Source organism: Periophthalmus magnuspinnatus, chromosome 5, assembly GCF_009829125.3.
Source record: "Periophthalmus magnuspinnatus isolate fPerMag1 chromosome 5, fPerMag1.2.pri, whole genome shotgun sequence".
Classification (NCBI taxonomy): Eukaryota; Metazoa; Chordata; class Actinopteri; order Gobiiformes; family Gobiidae; genus Periophthalmus; species Periophthalmus magnuspinnatus.
The window spans coordinates 26023416-26029415 of NC_047130.1; positions in this window are offsets into that span (position 1 = coordinate 26023416).

Sequence of the window (6000 nt, forward strand, 5' to 3'; positions counted from 1 at the left end):
AACACCTGGGAAAAACGGGAATACAGAGCACGTAAAAGTGACTGAAAGCGACTCTCGCGTTACAATTGAAAGTGGAGTTCCAGATGAGAAGCGGCTCTTGTATCTCTGAGCCTCGTAGGTGTGTTTAATTCACAGCTTCACACTATCACCCAAACACAACACACACTTATAACATGGCCCCGGATTCAACTTTCCAGAGCTTAATGGGGGAAACTGATTTTCCAGCGGCGCCAAAGGCATGTGGCCCTGACTCAACTCGCTTCCCAGTGGGGTGCGAGTGTAGAGGGTGAACAGAGGATAAGCAAGCCCTTCACCGAAGAAGACCCACTACCCAAAGAGAGCTCAGCGTGATCCCGCCGTATAATGAATCCAGGGAGGAGCCAGGCGGGATTTCTAGGTCAGAGAATGGCATGTCTCACATTCTGCAGCAGCCCAGAGGAAAACCAGCTCATTTGTAACGTATAGCAGTCCGTCGGAAAACATGTTTTTGTTTACTCCGGGTGAAGTTAACGAATTAGTGTCTCTTTTCGCTAATGAACAAAATATTAACAAATCTTTCTGAGTTTTTCTGAAGGTGAGACGGAGCTAAAGAAAAAAGACAACACTTATCACATAACAATTCACCTTGACAGTTTTAACAGAAGGACCATGGACATTTTAGATGCTGGAGTTTCCTCTGGAGCCACAGTCGAGCTTTGCCTTTACGCTAAAACTTGTTTCTACAAATTTGCTTCTGCAGAAAGTTAACTTTTATCTCACTATCTTTGCAGCAAAGTTTGCCGAAGCAGTTGGACCAGAGTAAACAAAGAGATGCTGATGATGGAGGAGGCATTAGTTGTAGAAGCACAAGCTGCACATAAGAGACGACATAATGTGAGCACCTGATGGTACAAAAACAAGAGGACATGATACTTGTATTTGCTCGTTGTGGACAGGAAGACAAATACAGCACATACAACACAGAGGAGCCGAGGAGAAGTCTGCAAGTGTACCTCCCTCAGCACTTTTCATGTCTCACAGTGTGTGTGTGTGTGGGGTGTGTGTGTGTGTGTGTGTGGGTGGGGGTGTGTGTGTGTGTGTGTGCAGAGCTCGCAACATGCAGGTGTGTGTGTGTGTGCTGTGTGTGATGTCTGTGTGTGTGATGTGTGTGTGCTGTGTCTGCTGTGTGTGTGATGTGTGTGAAGTGTGTGCTGTGTGTGTGCTGTGTGTGTGAAGTGTGTGTGCTCTGTGTGGGAGGCTCCACAGCTCCATGAGGAACACGGTGTGAAAAGTTCTTGTTTTAATGAAATGACAGATATGACATAAATCATTTTAAATAAAGTTTAAAATGATCAACTTTACAAACAATATTTATCACAATAAAAAAGTGATTTTGCCCTTTGACCTTTGCAGGTAAGATTATTCATTTAAAGAGGTTTTCTGAAAATACTATATTCACTTTTAAATATAACTTTTGTCCTGAGTCTCCTCCTTCAGAGCGACATCAGCACAGTGTGTGTCTCACTACTACACCAGGCTCCTCATGTATTTATGGAAAAATGTCACGTCAAGTAGGACTGAGCCTTTGATAGGCCTGTACTGTATATAAGTACTAGTACTGTATATAAGTACTAGTGCTGTATATAAGTACTAGTACTGTATGTAAGTACTTTGAATAGTGAGAATATACAGACACTTCAGGCCTGTTACTGATGAGGAAACAACACAAGAGCAAAGCCTGAAAAAGTTTTTTTTCATATCCAGTTTTGAGGAATGTCAAAATAATGTTAGGATCTAAAGTTTATTTGTAAAGTTTACACAGAGTTTTGTTCGATGCTGTTTATATTTGTGCACGGTCCATCCTTAATGCTGCGGTTAATCCATTTTGGACCAATATTTAACAGAATTTACATTGATCCAATAATCTGCATTTAGGCTGATGTTTCAGCTGAATACAGTATGTACTGTATACAGTACAGTATGTGTACAGTACAGTATGTGTACAGTACAGTATGTGTACAGTACACATGTACTCATGCATGTATACAGTACAGTATTTGTACAGTACAGTATGTGTACAGTATGTACTGTGTACAGTACAGTATGTATACAGTACACATGTACTCATGCATGTATACAGTACAGTATGTATACAGTACACATGTATGAATACATGTGTACAGTACAGTGTGAATACTGTATGTACATGTATGAGTACATGTGTACAGTACAGTGTGAATACTGTATGTACATGTATGAGTACATGTGTACAGTGTGAATACTGTATACATGTATGAGTACATGTATACAGTACAGTGTGAATACTGTATACATGTATGAGTACACGTGTACAGTACAGTGTGAATACTGTATACATGTATGAGTACATGTGTACAGTACAGTGTGAATGCTGTATGTACATGTATGAGTACATGTGTACAGTGTGAATACTGTATACATGTATGAGTACATGTGTACTGTATACATGTATGAGTACATGTGTACTGTATACATGTATGAGTACATGTGTACTGTACAGTGTGAATACTGTATGTACATGTATGAGTACATGTGTACTGTACAGTGTGAATACTGTATGTACATGTATGAGTACATGTGTACAGTACAGTGTGAATACTGTATATACATGTATGAGTACATGTGTACTGTACAGTGTGAATACTGTCAGACTTACCTGCAGTGACCATGTGACTTTGGGTCATGCTGTCAGACCTTCAGTCGTTCCTGTTCATTCTGTTTCTCACAGGAGACTGAGCTCTTCTTCTTCTTCTTCTTCTTCTTTCTTCTCTCTTCTTCTCCTCCAGAGACGGTGACAGAGGCAGGAGCTCAGTGGAAACATGGAGGAAAAACATGTTTAAAACACTGCAGAGGTGGGACATGTGTGTGACTCACACAGGGGTCATTTATATCATTTAAGTGATTAAGTGTTGGTCACATGATTTGTTTTCTTCCTGCCCAGACCCTGGGAGATCTTTTTGATGCCCAGGCTGGTTTGACACATTCCTTTCATGTCCCACGCCACAAGTCATTTGGAATTCAAATCAAGTGTAATAAAAGGCCTTTGTGCATTAAATTCTCACATTAAAAACAAGCAGCACCACAATCTGAAGGTGTTTTATGTTGTTTTGGATTGCCCGAAGAAAGAAAAATATTATTCATCTCCAGATGTATTGCATATGGATGAATGAACGAACGCCAGGGAGATACCAATATGCAAATACTCAAGACTAATCGTTCCCGAAACAAAATGACCACCATCAGCAGTCCTGGCTTCCTGCAAAAACACAGCTGAGCTCAGAGATCTGCTAAAAGGAGCTTCAGAGGCGCGACCACTCGCACTGCGCCGTTTATATTCTGTGACAGGCCACAACTGTCTGTGGAAACCTGTGTTTACTAAACTGGCCCCATGGTTCTGTTGGCTGGATTATCTCTGAGATTAATTAGGCTCAAATATTTCACATCACAGCAGATATAGGCTGTTATGTATCTGTGCATTTCCTTATTCTGATTTAGTTTTGTTTTTTTTGTTTTGTTTTTTTTATTTAGTTTTCATTCTTTTGAAAAACTCACAGTGATTCAGGTCTGAGCTGGTTCAGGCTAAAGCCTCATTTACACTGGTTCAGTTTGGAGCGACTCAGTTTGGCCTGAGAGTGAGAGTGTGAGAGAGTGAGAGTGTGCACGTGTGAGTGTGAGAGTGTGAGAGAGTGAGAGTGTGAGAGTGTGAGAGTGTGAGTGAGGGTGTGAGCGTGTGAGAGTGAGAGTGTGAGCGTGTGAGCGTGTGAGAGTGTGAGAGTGAGAGTGTGAGCGCGTGAGAGTGTGAGAGAGTGTGAGTGTGTGAGAGTGAGCGTGTGAGAGTGAGCGTGTGAGAGTGAGCGTGTGAGAGTGAGTGTGTGAGAGTGAGAGTGTGAGCGTGAGAGAGTGTGAGTGTGCGAGTGAGAGTGTGAATTTGTGAGTGTGAGTGTGTGTGAGAGTGAGGGTGTAAGCGTGTGAGAGTGAGAGTGTGAGAGTGAGTGTGTGAGAGTGTGAGAGTGAGCGTGTGAGAGTGTGAGAGTGAGAGTGTGAGGGTGTAAGCGTGTGAGAGTGAGTGTGAGAGTGAGGGTGTGAGCATGTGAGAGTGTGAGCGTGTGAGAGTGAGAGAGTGTGAGAGTGAGAGTGTGAGCGTGTGAGCGTGTGAGCGTGTCAGAGTGAGAGTGTGAGCGTGAGAGAGTGTGAGTGTGCGAGTGAGAGTGTGAATTTGTGAGTGTGAGTGTGTGTGAGAGTGAGGGTGTAAGCGTGTGAGAGTGAGAGTGTGAGAGTGAGTGTGTGAGAGTGTGAGAGTGAGTGTGTGAGAGTGTGAGAGTGAGAGTGTGAGTGTGAGAGTGAGGGTGTAAGCGTGTGAGAGTGAGTGTGAGAGTGAGGGTGTGAGCATGTGAGAGTGTGAGCGTGTGAGAGTGAGAGAGTGTGAGAGTGTGAGAGTGAGAGTGTGAGAGTGTGAGCGTGTGAGAGTGAGAGTGTGAGAGTGAGAGTGTGAGCGTGTGAGCGTGTCAGAGTGAGAGTGTGAGCGTGTGTTAGTGTGAGAGTGAGAGTGTGAGAGTGAGAGTGTGAGCGTGTGAGCGTGTCAGAGTGAGAGTGTGAGCGTGTGTTAGTGTGAGAGTGAGCGTGTGAGAGTGTGCTCCACATACTGTGCTGTTTCAAGGACAGGATCGAGCTAAAGTGTTTTGTGCAGTGAACTACTTCCCAAAGTCTATTTCTCTTTGGCTCTGAGTCCGATTAAACTAAAGAGGATCTACACTCTGCAGCGAGAAGATGGGACGAGAGAGAAAACAAACAAACAAACAAACATGTCAGAGTGGCAGCTGGGGGACCTGCACCTTTGATGTCGCCCGCTGTCTAGGAGCAGAGCAGTAGCACAAGGGCTGGGTTAAGCCTTAATATCACTGTGTCTGACTCTGCCTTAAAACTGGTGACTGTGCGTCGCCTCCAGGGCGTGCACAAGGGTCAACTCAGGACATGTCCATCCAGGTCTTCTCTCGTGCATGAGGACAACTCCAAACCATTTAACGCTCTGTGTGGGGCCTCAGTTTACACACACTCTCCACGTCAGGGCCTTGTGTGTGCACAGTGCATGAGGCATTTAACCTTATTCAGGCTCAAATGTTACATAAAGACATGTTAAAACAGAGGAGCAGAGGTGAGTTCAAATGTGCTGGTGTTTATAAACCAAACTTCTAAAACAGCCTCAGACCTCGTGCATTTCTGCCTCTGGACTGTCTTCCCTCTGAGGACCTTGATGAGCACCTGTGTGTTTTGTATAACGTATCTATCCGAGTGAGCGCGCCCAGTATCTTATTAAATGCAGAAATTGTTGACAATAAACCAAAAGTATTTTCCTCTTCACTTACAAAGTTCCCATCACAGAAAAAAAAAAAAAAAATACTGAATGTTTTTTGTGTGAATTGCTCAGATCCAACTTCTGATTGAAAAGTATAATTCAGGTAAGATTTTAATTTAATTTACTTTGAAAAACTGTATGTTTTGGTGATACTTTATGTGCTGTATGAATGCTTTTTTCCAGTTATATCAGATAGAGTAAACGTTCAGAATCATGATTTCCGGGCCGTGTAGGAGCCCTGCAGTGAGCGGCACAGATGTCACCGTTTGTCCTGGTGCGACCGCTGTCTGCCGCCGTCTCATTGTTTATTGGTTCTTGTTCAGCGTTGCTCCAGCTGCCTGTTTTCCAGTCGTCCTTGAAGCGTTACCCCAACCACCAATTAGTCCCGCTTTAGTTGCCTACCTCAATCCCGCCCCAATTAGCATCAAACCGACACCTGTCACGACCTTCCGCCATCCGCCACACCTCTGCTCTGCCTTTTAGACCCGAGACCTGGGTCACTGCTGCTAAATGGCTGTCACCAAGCATTTAATTATACAGCCTCTTCAGATAATGAACTACATACTTTTTTCTCACTAAAGGTGGCTACAAATTGGATCCTCTCTGCTTTATTTGCAGCTTTGTCCACT